Source organism: Chenopodium quinoa, unplaced genomic scaffold, assembly GCF_001683475.1.
Source record: "Chenopodium quinoa cultivar QQ74 unplaced genomic scaffold, ASM168347v1, whole genome shotgun sequence".
NCBI classification, from domain to species: Eukaryota; Viridiplantae; Streptophyta; class Magnoliopsida; order Caryophyllales; family Amaranthaceae; genus Chenopodium; species Chenopodium quinoa.
In genome coordinates, this window is record NW_018742329.1 from 6,078,096 (window position 1) to 6,098,558 (window position 20,463).

The following is a 20,463-nucleotide window of genomic DNA, read 5'->3' on the forward strand; positions in this document are numbered from 1 at the left end:
CTGGGTTTTCCCGGTAAGGTTTTTAACGAGGCAGCATCTTATGCGCATTATAGTGTATTATTTTGTACGGGTTTTATAGTAAATGTTAGTTATTGTTTTATTCAATATATAGTCATCCAAGGGGGAGAGTTATGAAAATATCTAAATATGGATGACTATTATCCCATGTATCTTCTAGAATACTCTTGAGTTGGGTATTTGGTCTTATCCGTTGTTGGAACCCTAGCATGTATATATATCCCGTACTAGATGGCATATGAAATATAACGTAACAATCTTCCCTCATCTCTCTATATTTTCTCTTCCATATTTAACATAGTAATAGTTGATAGGTTTTTTGAAGGAAAAAAGTTATAAGTTGGTAAATCTGCAGAAATATTTAATTGAAAACTAATTCAATTATTGTTGGTTCATAAGATTTCAAATCAACATCATGAATATAATTGTTTTTATTTATTTTTCTTTATTGAACCCCATTAGGCCATAATTGTACAACTACATATATAATGGTAATTTGAATGTTAATATTGTATTTTTGGCTATGTTATTTTATACTCTCCACTATATTTCAACTTTCTAAATTAAAACTTATTCTCCCTTAAGTAAAAGGTCTCAAAATCTTGTAACTATTTTAAGTAAATAGAACACGAAATAATATGAATTCAATCATTATAAAGATAATACTACCTCTGTTAATTATTATGTGTAACTTTGGAATATTTTATATCTCACAAATAATATCCTAATGTTGCACATAATAATCACTACCACAAAAAGTGGAATAAGCAACACACAATACACATCTGTTAAGTTGTATAGGCGATCTATAGAATTATACAGAGCGCCTATGTAAGATAAACGTTTTGTATGTTAAAACCTATAGAGCGCTTGTCTTTGTTAACAGCTCTGTAAGATACATCCAAAATATACAGTATACAATATAGATCGCCTCTTTAAGTTGACCGTTCTATATCTATTTAACATAATTTTTTTTTTTAAAAAAAAAAAAAAAAAACCCAAAACTTCTAATTAACCCTAACTTCTTTTTCATCTCATAAGCCGTCATTCATCAGTAGATCATTTCCCCTCTTCATTCCATCCTCTAAACCCTAACTCCTCTTTTCTCTAACTTCATTTCTCAATCTAGTTCTTCTCCTTCTCTCTTAGCCAATTGCCACAAGCATCTACAAGATTGTTTGAGAGACAAAGTCTAGATATCAAAATGAGGGTGCCCCAGTTTCTCATGGTGAGAAACAAATTTGGTTTCTCACATGGCATTTTCGTAAATAAATCAACAACTTTATTCAACTTTATTCAACTGTGGGGCCCACAATAATGAAAAATTTGTTGATTTATTAACGGAAATGCTCTCATGAGAAACAAATTTCGTTTCTCACCATGAGAAACAGAGATTTTCCCTATCAAAATCGTTGAACCCAAAACGAAGATTGAAATCGAGAGCCCAGATTCAACAATGAAGATCACGAATGAAGGTCGCTTCATGAAATCGATCAGAAATTCGTTTGATCTCCCACAAATCTGAATTTGGAATTTCTCACTCCCTGGTAATTTCGTCTTATTTCTTCAATTTTAAATCTTGCACGCACAAATATGATTTTACAGTTATGTCTTTGGTTTTATGATATTATACATGTGGTTTAATTTTCAATCATGAAATTAAGGAAATTTGAATTTTGGTACCTCGAATATAGGGGTAATTGAATTTTAGTACCCATCTAAAATTTTATTTTAAATTGATACCTCCAAAAGTGTAACTTTATAGGTTTGGGTACCTCCGTCCATCTTCCGTTAAGTTTTCCGTTAGTGGGGTCCATTATCTAATTATTTAATAATTTAAATTATTTAAAAAAAACATTTTTAAAATAAAAAAACAAAAAAAAAACTAATAAAATTAAAAAAAAAACACCAGCCACGCGGCCAACGGCGACCACCAAGCCACGGCAGCTGCCGCCGCGGCCAGGCACGAAGCCCACCCACAGCAGCTGCCGCCGCGGCCAAGCAAGAACCCCACCACCCTACTACTCAGCAACGTTCCCCTGCTCCCACCTCCGCAAACAACCACCAACATCCTGCAGCCGCCACCTGCCAAAACCACCATCACTCACCAATTCGCGCAGCCCTTAATCTCCTCGCCACCACAATCCCACATCAACCACCAATTACCACCTCCGCACCAGCTTCCCCTGTTCCTGCAATTTCCCCCCAGCTGCCAACAGCCACCTCCGCAAACAACCACCCACATTCCACAGCAAACACCAGCCGCAAGACACCCAAAATCAACCACCAATAACCGCAGCCACGTACGCACCTTCCACCTCCAATCACCACCGAAACAACCAGCCCAAACCGCCACCACTTGCTGCCTCCTTCGCCAATCAAATCGAAAAGCCAAGAACCCACCACCCACGAACCCCGAAACCCACCACACCCCACCACCCACGAACCCACGAACCCCCGAAACCCACAACCCGACCACCCACGAACCCCTAAACCCACCACCCACAACCCACGAACCCAGAAACCCACCACCCTACCACCCACGAACCCTGAAACCCACCACCCTACCACCCGAAAATTTAACCCTAAAACCCTAAAAATTAATTTGGGGGAAAGGGGGAAGGTGGCATCGTCGCGGGGAGGCAGGCTGGGTGGGGGGGGGGGGGGTGGCGTCGGCGCAGGGAGGCAGGGATGGGTGGGGGGGTGGCGTCGGCGCGGGGAGGCAGGGATGGGTGGGGGGTGGCGTCGGCGCGGGGAGGCAGGGTGGGTGGCGGGGTATTATTTTTTTAAGTTTTTTTTTTTTAATTTTATTTTGTAAGTTTTTTTTTATTATTTTGTAAGTTTTTTTAATTATTATTTAAGTTTTTTTTTAATTAAATGTTTTTTCTTTTTTTTTTTAATAAATTAAATTATTAAATAATTAGATAACGGGACCCACTAACGGCAAAGTTGACGGAATGCTAACGGAGGTATTGATATCTATAGTTTAGTCATTTTTGAGGTAATAATTTAAAATAAAATTTTAGATGGGTACTAAAATTCAATTACCCCCATTTTCGAGGTACCAAAATCCAAATTTTCCTGAAATTAATTATAATGGTTCAGTTTTTGTAACTTACTTCAACTTTAGTTGTTTATCTTTTCAAGATCCCCTTTCTTGATATTCCTATAGATTTTGATTTTTTTTTCTTTTTTGAATCATATATTTAGATGATATAACTTCCAGTTTATAATGTATATATTACTTCTATGTATTACATCTCGGTAATGCATTTTGAGAAAATTAATTATTTATGTGATTGGCAGTATAATTTGTTCTAAACTATAAATTTTATGGTTAACTAGTTGAGCTGAATTTTTAGTTTATTCTTATGTTAATTGTTTGTTTTTTTTTAAGTTAAATTTTCTGCTCTTGAACTTATATTTTGCAATTTATTTTTTTGTTTTCTCAAGATTGATTAGACGTCAAATTCATGAGGTTTAGCTTGTTGATTATCATTTGCCTACTTGAAGGATGAAGATGAAGGATGAAGGTTGAAGAATTTGACAACGATCTATAAACACAAAGTATTTTTTACAAATTTAACTGTGATGTAATTTTTTTCACAAGTACTTCAGTTATTGTCGTGAAATACTTGTATGTTATTTTTTTTTTATAAATAAATTATTATCATCCATTAATTACGAATTAATATTAATATTATTATTATTATTGTTTTGAATAAAAAATAAGGAAAAGAGAGTGCCTATCTATGATAGGCGTTCTTTTTTTATATAGTTACATAGCGCCTATCGTCCGGGGCAGCCGAGGCGACTGCCCAGGGCCCCAAAAAGTAGCCCAAAATATTGTTATTATTTAATTAAATGCAATTAGAATCAAGTTGTTTACATTTGTCTAGCTGGTCAGCATTAACAAATAGAGCAGGCTTTCTGTGCAGTCAGAGGTTCGAATACCACAACCTTCTGTTTTTGGAAAAAATTTCTTTTTGTCAAATACACTGAATAAGGGTCTGTTCATATTTGCTGAACTGAACTGAACTGAACTGATTGGAGCTGAACTGAACTGAACTGATTGGAACTGAACTGAACTGAACTAAGCTGAAATGAATATTTTATGAGAGAGGGAAATTAAGAGTTGACTGAACTGAACTGAACTGATTGGAACTGAACTGAACTGATTGGAGCTGAATTGAACTGAACTGAACTTAAAATAAGTAAATATGAACATGCCCTAAAACGTTTTTTTTATTATTATTTTTTAAGGAACTGAATAAAACGTTTTCTTTATTCCTTTTTCACTTTCTTCATTATCAATCAAAAATATAATTTTATCTCTACATTATCTTATGAGAAAAAATATATTTTTCTAAAAGACCCATGCTTAATGTTAGTAATAATCAATTTAGTTTTGAAATGCTCACTATATCATAGTGTTGTTTTGACTAATTGGCTTGCTATATGAAATACTTGTATCCGTACAAATTTGCCGTTAATTTAGGTATTTTATGTATTTATTGTTTTTAATTAGTTATGATATATGCAATTGTGCATTATATTTACTTAGTACAAAATATTATTTATACTTAGGGCCTGTTCATATTTACTGAACTGAACTGAACTGATTGCAGCTGAACTGAACTGAACTGAACTGATTGGAACTGAACTGAACTAAGCTGAAATGAATATTTTATGAGAGAGGGAAATTAAGAGCTTAACTGAACTGAACTGATTGGAACTGAACTGAATTGAACTGATTGGAGCTGAACTGAAAATAAGTAAATATGAACAGGCCCTTAATACAGTATATATTAATATATAGTTGGACTATATGATTTTTTTTCTTTCTAAAATAGCGAGCTAGCTAAAAGTAAATTATTTATTCAAAGTAAAAATCCTACAATATCAAAGTAAAAAAACTAGATCGAGAAATGAGAGGAAAAAAAAAGCTACCACGTCAATTGTTCCCAATTCAAAAACCGACTATATTTTTTCGACCATACAACGGCTTATTGTTTACAACCCCGAAAAGACGATCATTGTTTACAACCCCCCAAAAAAGTAGGATTTCCTAGTGACAACTTATAAGTAGTTTTCTCATTTCTAATTCTAATCGTTCCCTACATATTGTAGAAAAAGTTAGTGGGAAACGATAGTTATTAGAGTGGTCACTCAACTTACTTTTTAAAAAATAATACGGAGTACTTCATAGTAATAAAATTTGAGAATTGGATACATATAATTTAAATTGGCCCCAATCTATTAGTTTGCCCTAGGCCTTCAAAATCTCATAAACGGCTGTGGATAGGCGCTCTCTTTTCCTTGTTTTTTATTTACTTTGTACCTAGAATATAAAGCGCCTATCCAAGATAGGCGATTTGTATTGTGTTAGATATAAAATGCCTCTTTGAGGCGTTCTGTAGACTTTATAAAGCACCCCACCAGAAGAACGCCTCTATGGCGTTCTATATTGCTTGTTTTAGGCGTTATGTATTCCTATTTTTGTAGTAGTGAATTAACGGAGGTAGTATATAAGATGAGGAGTAATATTATTATAGTTTTAACATAAAAATATTCCAAAAACAAAATAGTTTTGCTAAAAAGGGATGGGAAGTTTTAGAGGGAAAAAATAGCACCAGGAAGTGATATGTGTCATTCTCGGTGCCTATTTTAGTATTACGTTATTAATTACTCATCATGTACCATGTGGACCGCATATATACACACACGTACACAGGCGGGGCCCATTGCTTGCGCACCAAGGAAGCCGCAAGAGCCTTGTGTAGCAAGCTTGCGTGCTAGCAAGATTGCAGTGCAAGCCTCGCTGTTGGGTCTTGCGCTACAAGCTTGCGTAATAGCAAGCTTGGCAGCAAGCCTCGCTATCGGTCCTTGTGTGCAAGCCTTGCTAGTTTGTTGTACATGTTGCCTAGCCCGAAATCTAACGTATATATCTAAACTATATTTATAGATGTATTTGGGCATTTGGCCTAATTTGTCTTATGGTTTTATTTCGTGCTTAGGGTGTGGCTTAATAAATTTAGTCAAGAACTAGATGTGAAACTAATTATATTATATTCACTATTCGAAAGCAACTTACAACCAAGAGTTTTGATTTTTTTGGCTCCACTGAATAATTAACTTCATAATTAACTAAATTATCTATTGAAATATTACATTTGAACAAAGGACACTACTCCTTTAAATTTTATTTTTTGATCTTTTATTTTTTTTATTGAAATATTACATTTCGGATGTTTCAATTGACTTTTTTTTTCCTTTGATTTGTATGACATGTCAATAAAAACCCTATAAATTGACCTTATATCTCATAGATTCATACCTATCCATGAAAAATTAAAAGGTTAAGACTCTTTAATATCTGGCATGACCCTTATGTCACTGGATAGTCTTATACCATAGTCACCTGTACCCGTTGTAAACTCACTCCAAACTCAACTTAAAAAAAACCCAAAATTAATTTAAGCACAACTCAAATTTGAATTAAATTAAACTCGACTTGCACTCGAAAGGATAAACAACTAACCAACATGATGATCCGAGTCAAACTTGATCTGGCTCGAACTTGAACTCGACCTATAGGCCATTGACCAGCGTGACCCAATCTAAACATGACCCAAGACCTGAATGACTCAAATCGAACTAAACTTGAATAACCGTATAGATATCTCGAGTCGTTTTACTACCTTGATAGTCTCTTTAATTTGTAGTGTTAAATCAACCTATACTAAAATTTTTGCATATTTTTAAGGAAATTTTAGAAAATAACACCACAAAAAAAACACAAATTTTGATTATAACACCAAAAAAAAAAAAAAAAAAAAAAAAAAAACTTATTATAACACCACAAAAAAAAAACAAACTCACAAATTTGATTTCACCACCATTTACTGGATTCTTGGATGGAATCCGTTAGTGGGACCCATAATTTGACACGTGTCAGTAGCATATAGGTTTAAAAAATTGAATTAATAAAATGAAAAAAAATTAAAAAAAAAAAAAGAAAATCCCTAACACAGTTAGCCCCACCACAGCGCCACCTTGCCCCAGCCGCCGACACCCATCTCCCCCACCAAAACCGGCAAAACCACCCCACGCTGCCAAATGTTGCCTTTCCCCTCCCCAAAAACCACCCACGTCATCGAAATCCTCTCCCACACCAACCCAAAAACCACCCACATCGCCGCCGAATCTTCTCCTACAAAACCCAAAAACCACCCACGTCGCCGATATCCTCTCCCACACCATCATCGTCACCAAAATTCTATCCCCTGTCCAGAACCGTTGTCGAAACCCCAACCCACACCATCCCAGAAACCGCCCTCACCTGAACCCTAACCCATTTCAGAAAATCGATTTCAATCGGGGCAGAGGCTTAGCTGGGTATGGCGTTTAAGGATTAGGGTGGTGCGTCGTTGGTAGTGAAGTGTCGTTCATGTGGTTGGTCGTGGGTGGTCGGCTAGGGGAATCAGCAGCGGTGGTGGGCAGGAGGAACTGACGCCGGTGGTGAGTACGATGGTTGCGTTAGGATTTTAGGTTTTTCGTTTTTCGTTTTTTTTTTTGTTTTTTATCTTTGTTTTTTTTAATCCAATATGTAACTGACACGTATACTATGTGGGGTCCACTAACGATTTTTTGGATGGCGTTAGTATGTGTTGGTGAAATCAATTTTTTTGGTTTTTTTTGTGGTGTTACAATAAAAGTTTTAAATTTTGTGGTGTTAAAATCAAAATTTGTGTGTTTTTTCTGGTGTTATTTTCTAAAATTTCCTGTTTTTAATTTGATAAAAAAAAATTAAGGGTGGAGTTATACAAAATCAGTAATAGTCAAGTTAGTATATTATTTTTTGAGGGGAATAATTGACAAGTTTTTTTTTTTTGACAAGGACAAGTTAATAGTGTAATAAGACATTATTAATAAAAGGTCCAATAAATAAATGAGCAAAATATTAAAATTTTTTGCAAACGATTTAAGCCATTTAACGATCCCATGCTTTGATTTGATATCATAAGTACATACATATAACTCTTCTTTCTTTTTAAAATTAAAATCAAAAGGCCTACTGGCCTCCTATTATTGCTGAATGTAAGGCTGTTGCTATGGCTCTTGTTATACTAATAAGCAATAAAACAGAATTAACTTATCTCTTGATGCGTGAACCAAACTAACAATAGCCGCGTCGTGGAGAACCACTGACCTAAAAGACGATTATGCGCTGCCTCCCGGTGCAGTAGACAGATGCGGTCGCCCTCCAGGATAAGCACGGCGCCGGAGTTTATCTGCACTCACAAACCCGACTGGAACTCAGAATACTTGCCCAGAAAACAGAACAGAAGAAACTCGTGTTTAGATAATTTTAGAGAAGAGAGAAGACTGATTGTGTTGTGTGTTTACTAAATTAATTCCGTAATCCCAACAGTTAGAAAAGAATAATCCCAACAGACAAAAAGGAATATTCTGTTTAACAACGAAAGGGAAATAAAATTTCTCCAAAAAAATAACAAGGACCCACGCCCGCACATTGCATTCCCCGAGGCCCGAGGCCCGACCCGGCTCGGCACGCGCGCGCATGTGTGTGGAGTAACGCACACCTCCAACTCACTCAACTAAGTAGTGATAAAGCACTACAATATAAAAACAAGGAAACACCTCACTCCCTAATCAATGTGGGACTTTTTCTCTCTCACTTTGTTTTTCTATCAAGAACTTCCAACAATTCTAAGGTTGGCTAAGCGCTACAACATCTCTCGCATTATTCTGGAATCAGATTGCCAAGTGCTAGTTGACAGACTCTGCAAGGGAACCATCTACTTCTCTGACTTAGATTTCTTGTTGGAGGATCTTTTTTTCTTTAGCTCTAATTTCGATTCTATCTCTTGGTGTCATGTAAAGCGGGAGGGTAACACTGTTGCTCATAACTTAGCCTGCATTGTGCCTTTTGGTGTAGAACAGATTTGGGACCATAGTCCTTGTGAGGTTGCTCCATAAATTTTGATAGACAAATTAATAATATAAGGCACCATCCGATTTTCCTCAAAAAATAAAATTAAAATCAAAGCATTCATTTAATTCTAAAGCATTCGATAATACACACGTATAACTGAAATTAACAAAAGTACATAGTGTACACAAGTACACAACATAGAATTTACCAGTACTCGTACTAAATTTATTAAACAACAGACCTATATAAGATCAAGATAATACTTCTGAATAGGAAAAAGGGCAACATATTTACTGTATAGGAAAAATTAAATTTAAGGTTAAGAAACTTACATGTCTTTCGAGTTGATATCGGGTTGGATCAGTGGCGGATCCAGGAATTTGAAGTAGGGGTAGCACTAGAAATTACCAAATAAAAAAATTCCTAAAAACTTGAGCCTCAAACTATTTTTAAGCTAATTATAACACGTGTAGTTAGCTAGCATAAATCAAATTAATTTTTTTAACGCAATGTATTGTGTTATCATTCAAAAGTAACTACAAAATCTAAACAAGGATTAATTTCCCAGGCCCATGAGGTTTTTACGAATAAATTATATACTCCATACTAGTTACAAAGTATCGAATACTCAATATGACAATCAAATCAATAAATAAATAAATAAATAATAGTCAAAGTAATATAGAGTAAATAGTAATATTTATCAAAATACTCATGTTAATTATGAAATATTGGAAGTCATTTTAATATATATACGTAAATGTCAAGAATGGAAGGGAAAAAAAGCACCGATAATTTAAAAAATAAAACAAAGATATGTACGTAAATGTCAAGAAGCTAAGGCAGGAAAGGGAAAAAATCATAGATAATTTTAAAAAGAAAACAAATACTAGAGGCACAAAAGGGAAAAATAATGTCAAAAAGGGAAGACAAAAAAAAAAGCATGGATAGTTTTTAAAAAATCCAAAGACTAAAAAAAACATTGGTAAAAAAGAAAAATAAATACTAAAGTCACAAAAGGGGAAAATGAATGTAAAACATTGATAAATTATTATTTACAAAAACAAACTTAAGGCAAAATGAATGTAAAACATTGATAAATTATTTTTTACAAAAACAAAGACTTAAGGCAAAAAAGGGTAAATGAATGGAGAGAGATTCGAACCCTTAACCAAATTATTTTTTACAAAAACAAAGACTTAAGGCAAAATGAATGTAAAACATTGATAAATTATTTTTTACAAAAACAAAGACTTAAGGCAAAAAAGGGTAAATGAATGGAGAGAGATTCGAACCCTTAACCAAATTATTTTTTTACAAAAACAAAGACTTAAGGCAAAATGAATGTAAAACATTGATAAAATATTTTTTACAAAAACAAAGACTTAAGGCAAAAAAGGGTAAATGAATCGAGAGAGATTCAAACCCTTAACCAACCAACATATAGCAAATCAATTGCACTCCTTTATTACCATTGCAGCAACTTACCTATTCATGAAATAAAATGCAGTGTAAAATATATATACCTTAACTTAAAACAGGCTATTTTATAGAATTTTTTTTCTTTTCTTTCTTTTTTTAATTTAGGGGGAGGCACGTGCCCCCAAGGTCCCAACGTGGGTCCGCCAGTGGGTTGGATAACTCACGAGCTAAGACCTTAGAGGAAACGAGAAAAATGACTGCAAAGAGAATGCTAAAAAGCATTTTTTTAGAAGAGACCATTTTTTAAATTACAGTAAGAGATTATAGATTTTGGGTTGGGTGAGAAGAAGAAGAGTCGAGCTATAATGCTTTTATAGGCAGTTTCTTCTTAGATGTGCTAGAGTTTTGGATATATATAGTGCTGTCAAATTTCAAACCGAAACCGTTTAACTGTCCGAAACCGACCGATCCAAATGAGAACCGAACCGATTAAAACCTGATTTTTTTGAAACCGAAAACCGACCCGAACCGTATTTTAGTAAACCCGAAACCAAATCAACCCGAATAATGTTAAACCGTATAAGAACCGAACCCGTTAACAAACCGAACCGAATATAAACCGAACTGAAAGAAAACCGAACCGAAAAAGAACCAAACCGTATCTAACCCAAAATCGGTTCCAACCCGAAACTGTTTAAACTGGCAAAAAAAACCGCTTACACCGAACCGTTAGCAAACTGCTACCCGTTTGCACCGAACCATTTAAAAACCGAACTGATTGTAAATTGAACTGGTTATAAACCGAACCGTTTATGAACCAAACTGCTTCTAAATCGAACCGTTTACAAACTTTTTTATATAATTAAATGGATTTTTTTTTTTTGACGGGGATATAATAAAATGGATTAAATATTAGAAATGTTAGAATATTTTTTTTAAAATAGAAATGCAAATCATTCATTAAGGTCTTAAGGATAATCAGTGTTCACAAACAAGAGCAAAACAAGCAGGCTCAGGCCCTGCCTCAAACTATTAGCAACACTACTGCCTCTAGTCATGTACACATTTGAGGTGATGAAACCAAATGAACAAAAAGCTTGTAATATTAAGTACCAAGGCTTGGCTGAAGGCGTAATAAATAAAATTAATTCACAGAGACTATTAAACATATGATTACATTGATTCTGTGAGTAATAATGAAATAAAGATGGGAGTGTGCTAGTGACATGAATATACTATTAGGCTATGTTTTAATTCCGATTCAACTATAATTTAGTAAACTTGAAATGGAACCGATATGAATAACGTTAAAGTGGTTAAACAATCGAAGAACCGAACCAGTTATAAATTGAACCGAAAAAGAACCGAACTAGTTAAAAACTGAACCGAAAAAGAATCGAACCAGTTATAAATTGAACCAAAAAAGAACCGAACTATTTCTAACCCGAAACTATTTCCAACCCGAAACTGTTTAAACCGGGATAAAAACTGTTTACACCGTACCGTTAACAAACCGCAACCCGTCTGCACCGAACCGTTTACTACCCGGACTATTTACAACCCGAACCGAATTAAAACCGCTTAAGAATAAACCAAAACCGAATCGAACCGATAACTATTTAAACCGAACCAAAACCGACCCGTGAGACAATTAAACCGATTCCTAACCTACCCGATTAAATACCGAACCAATTTCAAACCGAACCGAAACCGAACTATCAAACCGTTTTGACAGTGCTAGATATATGGATTCAACATTTTACCTACCATTGTGGCTGCGTAATAACGTTATTTAGATGAGAAAATATCTCACAAAATTTAAAATAGTGGAAGTATATTAGCTCAAGTTGTTTAAAACGTACACAATCTGTATTTGAACATTTTTATCTTACTCTGTATAATTTGTGTTACATAATAATACAAATTTACAAAAATTTAAAAAGGTAGCTTATTCGTCTACATACTTAAATTAGAATGTTTTTTTTTGCAACAAAAAAGAACACATTAATAGGAAGAATAATAAGAATTAAAAGTATCATCCAAAATTTATTTTTAGGTAATTTTGCATTAAACCACCTTTTATAACCATTTTTTTTTGGCAAGAAACCACCTTATAAATTTTTATTTTTTTTTGCAAAATCACCTTAATCTTTTTTTTTTTTCGCAAAAACACCTTATTCTTAAATTTTTTTGCAACCCCACATCTTTTGCCAGAAAATACACTTTAACCTTTGTTTTTAGGGGTTGACCCGACCACATGCGGAGCACGTGTATCTCTAAAACCACTAATCCTCCCTTTCTCTTTCTCTCTCTTCTAATTCTACCCAATTTTTCCCTCCAATAGCAATTACCCTCTCTTTCTCTCTCCTTCTTCACTGTTCTTTTCCCCTTCCCATTAAAAGCGATATCATCCTCTCGTCATTAACTCTCTGCTGCTCTGCCATGGCTTCAACGAATTGAATGCTTCAATTCGAATCTAATTGATGGCCCTAGGTGAAAGTAAGCTCTCTATTTCTCTCTTCTTTTTTATTGCATTCAGCTGTTTGTACTCTGTTAATCGCTGGTCCTTACTTTTTTCCATGGGTAAAAAAATGAGATCTGCTGCATCATCATCATCAAGAAAGCGTGATGGGGGACCAAATACTACATCATTCAAAAACCAAGGTACAATTTTCAATTTTTTCAATTTTTATAATGATAGGGTTTAAAAAAGTTTAATTTGAAAATTTTTATGGTAAAGTGGGATTGAATGTTGGGAATTGGCATGACATGCATGTACTTGAATATTGTAGTACATGTGATTAGTGTTTGGTGTGGGTTGGATAATTTCTTTATTAGTTTAATTTTCTGAAGTGCATTGATTATTATGTGTTTTATGTGATGCTTTTGAAATGTTTGTTTTGTTTTTTTTTTTTGTTTGCTTAACATTGAATTTGTTATTTGTGTCTGTTTTATTTTTATCAGGTTTAATGATAGGATAAATATTTTTGAGCCTTGGTATAAATTTATAGATCCAATTAATATTAGGCTTATGTATGGTGGTGAATTTGTAACTAAAAGGGGGAAAACAACATATGAGAAGGGGAACAACAGTTACGATATATAGACTGAGCTTATATCCCAGTGTGCCTGAAGTTTGCTATTTTGAATTTGTGCATTGGATAAAAAGTGAGTTAGGTTATGATGAGGTTGGGGAGATTTGGTATAGGAGGAAAGGGTGTACTACTTTGTACTATGGCAGAAAACAAATCTTAAGTGAAAATGATATACCAGATTTTTTAGAAGTAAAAGAACCAGATGGTTTGTACATATTGTACTTGTATCATCCTCCCAAAGACTTAGCTGTTGAAAAAGCAAGACTTAGGTATAGACCAACGGTGGGTTTTTACACATATTTAGATGTTTCAAGTGATGGAACCTTTACCAAACATGAGTCTCACATTGAAAAAAAGAGAAAATTGTGACTTTATAAGGGTAAGGCCAGGGTTACTCACCTCATGGAATCTTCTTGCTCGTATAAAGTGGACAATCGTGACGGGTGTGGCCTAGGCCTGTTTATCAAAAATAATGATTGTGATTAATCAACACTAGTAGAAAAATAGAAATTGGCACCGAGCAATGGCCACCGGTTTTTGAGAACCGGTGGCAAAAAAAATGGGGAAAAATCGGCGAGATCATGAGGAAAGGGTATTGCCACCGGTTCAAACCGAATCGGTGGGGAAATTATTAATGCCACCGGTTTAAAATCGGTGGCTCTGTCTTTACAAAAAAAACCGCCCCTTCATAAACCCTAACCCTATCACTCTCCTCTCTACAACCTCCCCTCCTATCCCTTCTCTCTGCTGCTCTCCCCCTCTCTTCTCTCTCGTGCGATCTCCCCTCACTTCTCTCCTGCGATCTCCCCTCACCACTTCTCTCTCATTCTCAACAACCATCATCGCCGCCGCCATCTATCTCTCATCTTCTTCTCTCTCGTTATCTCTCTTGCCGTAGTTAGGGCTCAGTTGCAAAATCGAAAATCTCCCCTAAAACCATAAAACACAGGCGAAAGCTCAACAATGGCGGACGGGTCGAAGAATCTGGCGCCGAACGCTTTTCCCCGTAGTTTCTCTCTCCTCCATTTATGTAATAGCTTAATCTGACCTAATTTTTTGTGCAATTTTTGGTGATTTTGATTTGAATTTGTGAAATTTTCTCAGCGAAATTGAATACGAAGAGAAAACGGTGAATTTGATTCAGCGAATCGACTTCGCGTGGGCGTTGGAGAGAGATGCGAAGAAGCAGAAGATGAAGGAATCATCTGCACTGTAAGATCCTTTTACTACGAATTACACTGATTTTATTCTGAGCTGAAATTAACACTATTACAAGCTATTTTTGGTTGTTTTTCTGATTTTTTTTTTTGCCATTTAGCTGATAGATTTGTTAGTTGTTTGATAAAATGTATTGATTATTGAGCTTGAATCAATTTTAACCCAGAATTGTGGGAAATTTTGCTTGGTTTTTGCTGGATTTTGGTGGGTACTTAGACCTATGGATTAATTTTTGTTTGATTGAATTTTGGTCTAATTGTGTATAAAACATGATTACAGTTGCCTTAAATTGTGATGTTATGTGAATTTTGGTTTGATAGTATTTCCATAGTTGTTATGTGATAGACAAGAAAGAGTACTTAATGTGAGATTCCCATGTCCAGGAGAAATGATAGTTCCAATTGCTGAACTACAGAACAAATAGGTAGCAGATAGATAATATCACTTACAAGATGAATTACCTTGCTAATTTTGTTATTTGAAAGCTATGGTTTTATATTACTCTTATTAATCTATATGCTTACTTGGTGTTGGATTGAAGTTGCATTTGTGGTTTTGTATATGCAAGACTTACAAAGTTACACTAAATAGGACCTGCTCAAAGTAACAAGGAAAAAGCAAAGGGAGGTTGGACCTTGAAAAACTTGGTAGTTTTAGGTGTAACCATGTATATTCCTAATAACTTTAAGATTATTATCCTGCCCATAGATTATGACATTTGCAGCTTAGATTGAAAACTTTTAACCAATTTATTTTCAAGATCGTGCATTTTCTTTGTGAGCTACTATGTCTACAATGTTTCCTCATTTTTTAGTAATAAAGTAATAAAGCTACTATGTTTACAAATTGTGATCACATGCTTGAATATATAGCTCTTATAAAAGAGATAAACAATAGAATAGTATGCTCTTGTTATTTTACAATTAGATCAAGGCATCTTTAGCACAATTTTTTGGTGATTTTGATTTTTTTTTTTTAATTTTTCTGCGATTTTTGTTTGGTTTTGTTGATGAAATGGTTCTAAGATTTGCTAGTAAAAGGTTCTAAGATGATGCTAATTAATGAAATTGAAATTACTTGGCAGAACTTAAAGTTTGAATAGCTGCAAAAACGACTAGACAACCCTTTGCAACCCCCACTACCTTGATGGCATTACACAGTCATTGTATTTTGATTTTGCTGTTGAGTCTATGAAGATCGTTGAATTGGTATGTGCTTCAATTAGTAGAACTGTTCTAATTCTCTTTGATTTATTGGTATTAAATACGGGCAAATTTATTAGTATATGTTCTAATCATTAGAGTATAATAAGCTGATGAAACCGAACAAGTAGGATCTATCTTGAGTGTGCTCTTATATATTAAACCGAGCAAGTAGGATCTATCATGTTTATTTTGCCTTACTTCGAGTATTTGATTGGTTATATATGGTTGAATTTTCTTTTTGTTGGAAATATTCTGTGGTGCTTATTGTAAGGGGTCAAAATCAAATTAGTTTTCTGATAATTTTGACATTTGATGATGATATTTTTGTATTCTGCTGTTGTGATTGATTCTTTGTTATTATGCATTATTATTGATGCTGCTGCAATATGCCTATGTGGTATGATTGTGAGATTTGATTATTTCTAAATACAATGTTGATATGATGTGCCTATGTGGTGCCGATGTGTCTTAGGTTTCTTAATTTTGAGTTTTGGTGAAATAAGGGATCCTTAAGTATGATATGCATTTCTCTTGGTGCACTTGTGTTAATTGCTAATTTAAGCTACTCGCTTTTACTGCCCTTGCTGCCTGGTTTTGATATTATGATATATATATATGTGTGTGTGTGTGTGTGTGTGTGTGTGTGTGTGTGTGTGTGTGTGTGTGTTTATGTGCTACAAATACTTGGCACTTTAAAAGAGATAGATCACTCCCTCATGAGCATGTTTGAATTTGAGGTGCCAGCTTTTTATTCCCTTTCCTTTTTTTTTTTTTGGTTTTTGTGTTGACTAGACAGTCATGTAAATTCATAATAATGGAGTTTCCCAATCTAGGACAAGAAAAGGAGGGTGGGGTGAACCATATGAATGTAGAGAGTGAAATTTCAGTTTGTGTGTGTAAATTCTGCTTAGCTGTGTTTATTGCAATATGCATGCATTCTGTATCATGCTACCTTTATTGTGAGTGTGGTGTAGTAAGGACTGTATACGAAGTATATATTAAGATCTGTTGCTTGAACAAGCTTGCAGGTCCACAAAGAGGGACAATTGCATTTATCGCTTGATTGGAGTGGTGGAGCATTCTAGATCAATGTCAGAGGAGGTGACAAAAGAGAAAATATACGAGGACTATTGGAAGATTTTATCTATACGCAAGGTTGCTGTTGCCTCGCCAAGGCTATTACATTGGTGTGACTTAGCTTGTATTTAACAGTGACTAGTATTTTTTTTTAAGTTTTTTGGACCAAAATTGTAATATTACAGCCTTTTTTTTAATGAAAATATGTAAGTATATATATATGTTAGTGTTTATATATCAATTTATGTGGAAAAAATGCAAAAGAATTTTTATTTTTTTATTTTTTTGGGCCATTTTTGCCACCGGTTTTGAACAGAACCGGTGCCAAAAACCCCTTTAAAAAAAGCGGGAATGGGTTTTTGCCACCGGATAACCGGTGGCCATAATAAATATTACCACCGGTTAATCGGTGGAAATAATCATTTCTGCCACCGGTTTTGAACCGGTTGCCTTTCTTGGGGTTATTGCCACCCCCCAAATGACCACCGGTTCAAAACCGGTGGCTTAGGGGGGTTTTGAACCGGTGGCTAAGTGGTTTTTTCGCCTAGTGCAAACAAACCAACTTATCTCAAATTAAAACATTTTTTGGGTCAAAATGTTGTAGTACTTGTATATATTGTTTAAGAAAATCCAAATCATGTCTTCTTTGGATTAAAATAGGTAAAATTTGTGTTTGGTTGAAATCTGAAAGATGAAATTAACTATGTTGGTTGATTTTGACTAGCTTATTGTATTAACTGATTTGACTAACTTTTATATTAGTTGATTGTATAAAAGTGTCTAATAAATAGCTTGTTTCTTAAAGCTGATTGAGTATGCAAAATAACAAATAAGGACATTATATTATTGAAATCTTTGATTTGAATTGAAAGGATTAATTATTGCACAAAAGATAGATATACTGTTAGATAAATTTACATGCTACGTATATATAATTGAGCATATTATTTATTTGATAAAAAAAATGATAATTTTTTTCTTAAAAAAAGCATGAAAAATAATGAAAGAAAACCTAAAAAAACATAAAATCAAAACAAAGAAAATTAAGGCAAAAATAATTGAGAAAACTAACCTTGGGAGTTGCAGTGGCTTGGGAGTGAGTGTGCTAGTTAGTTGTAAATTTGTTATAGTGTTTAGTAATAAATAAGGGCGAATTTGTAATTTAGGTAATTCTACCAAATTATCTTTTGCAAAACACTACTAATATCAACTTTTTTTTCCAATTCAAGCTTACCACTAAACACTAGCATCAGAGTTACCCTTGTACTAAAACTCGGTGACAAATCTTCAAGATGTCAAAGTTGCATGCACCCTTAAAGGTATTGTTCAAATTAGGCCTGTGCACAATCCCAAAAGCTTTGAGCGGAACATATACATCTCCCCAAAAGAAATGGGATTGAAAAAATTAAGTCATGTATGTATGCAAGCAAGAGCAAGCTAGAAAGAGCGTAAAACGTCGTAGGGTTGATTTTTGGTTTTACAACTAGCTAGCTTAGGGGTGTCAATTCGGATAACCAGATTGAATTTTAATTGACCTATGACGGATCAAGTATGTTTGGTTAGGTCAAGGTTACCCTTTTGACTCATCTCGATTTGAGTCGGGTTACTTTCGGGTTCAGATCTGTCAAGTTAGGGCTGAGTAGAGTTAACTTCAAATTGATTTGTATTTGGCCCAGAGAAATTTGTATCGATATGAATCGGTTGGATGATATGACTTAAGGTTGGGTTGAATCATGTATATTTTATTTTGGTTCAATTTAAAAATCTTTGATTTAGTTTGACTAGGAAAAGGTTAACTCAATATTTAGTCAATTTCAAACCCTTATGGGTTTAGATGAATTTGGGTCAAGTTAACTAAATTCAATATTCAAATAAGGTCTTTTTATACTAGAGTAATTATTGAGTTGGGTCACTATTAGGTCATTCCTTTTTCATTTTCCACGTCATTAACACCTATGGATTATAAGATTTCTCATTAAATTAGATCAAGTCTTGTGTCATTTTTATTATTAACCCAAATTAAAATCGAATTATCGATGACTTGTCATACCTCATAAGTGAGATGATAAGTAACCTAATGATAGATCAATAGATGATTGCCACGAAATGATTTTAATTAAACTTGAGTATAGTAAAAACATCAAAATAATTAAATTGAAGAAATATACATAGTACAATGTATATTTTAATTTATTACATTACAAATTAAAATTTTTTATGGTCATGACTCACCCTTCCAAAAGATGTTAGGTTTTACGGTATCCCGAACACCGTGCGGAACCAAACCCCACCCCGAACCACATGCATTAATTAATACAACTAGTAAGCATATAACTAACAAAACAATAAACACATCAATAAAAGAGAGAGAGATATATATATAAGGGAAAAGACCATCTTAATCTTGAAGCATGCTTCTCCTGAAAACGAGCATCACCCTTGAAACCTTTATATCCGCACATGCGAAATCCTCCCGCTTTGAACACCCACGCGCCCGAACAATATTCCTATCTTGTAGCTTAGACGAGACCGACCAAAAAGGAAGTTTTATGAACTCTAAGGTTTTTTCGACTCCCAAATTTGGTATTTATAGGAAAAGAATCCTCATTTCCCACAATAGTTTTTCCATGTGGGAGAAGTGGTAAAGTGAGAAAATAAGCATCTAATTTAATTCTAAACTAAATTATATACTTAAAGAAATATGCAAATAACAAGTGTCAATACAAGAGAAGGGGTAGTTGAGGACCACAAGGGGAGGACCACTTGCTTTCCTTGTTCCCCAAGCAAGCTGCCAACTTATCCAATAGCAAGCCTAGTAGGCCAGCTAAGCCTTGGAGCCAGCTAGCACCTTTTCCATTGGTTGGGCCTGCCAGCTCATCGCAAGCCAACGAGAGCTTGCTAGTCAACCTACTCGCGTGCTTGCGGGCTTATGATATGATAGCACTGCTAGCAATGTCCTACTCGCATGCTTGCAGGCCGATGCTAGTGGGTTGCTAGCTTTGTCTTGATCGTATGCTTGCGAGCTAGCGCTACTAGCTTTGCGGGCTCGGCCAGCTCGCCCAACCAGCACACATGTGTGGTTATTGGGCTTGTGGCCAAGGTCACACATAAGGCTAGAAGCCTTGCTAGCTTAGCCAACCTAGCCCTCGTATGGTTAGGTCTATGTGAGGCTTGGACTTTGTGTGTAGTGTTGACCTATGTTAACTACAAGAAAATTACCTTTTTGTAGCGATTATTCTAACATTTTTATTGATTGTAATTGCTACAAAAAGTTTTCCCAATGAATGGTCATATGATACCATATCCTCCGTTACCATATCCGTTACCATACCCTTGAAACCTTTATATTCACACATGTGAAATCCTCCCACTTTGACCAGCCACGTGCCCAAACAAGGTTCCTATCTTGTAGCTTAGACGAGACCGATTTATGAACTCTAAGGTTTTTCTAACTCCCAAGGTTGGTATT

At 34.7% G+C, this 20,463-nt stretch overlaps 1 long non-coding RNA gene across 3 annotated transcripts; it reads left to right on the forward strand.

The window, feature by feature from the left end:
* The first annotated feature begins 13,081 nt into the window (after positions 1-13,081).
* On the forward strand, positions 13,082-17,199 carry LOC110690989. 3 transcript variants are annotated; one of them, XR_002505188.1, is made up of 3 exons: positions 13,082-14,706; positions 15,797-15,920; positions 16,939-17,199. It is a non-coding gene; the product is annotated as an uncharacterized LOC110690989 (long non-coding RNA). The 3 variants fall into 3 exon arrangements; XR_002505189.1 differs by having other exon boundaries at positions 16,946-17,199; XR_002505186.1 differs by lacking the exon at positions 15,797-15,920 and having other exon boundaries at positions 13,119-14,500; positions 14,599-14,706; positions 16,946-17,199.
* The last annotated feature ends 3,264 nt before the right edge of the window (positions 17,200-20,463 follow it).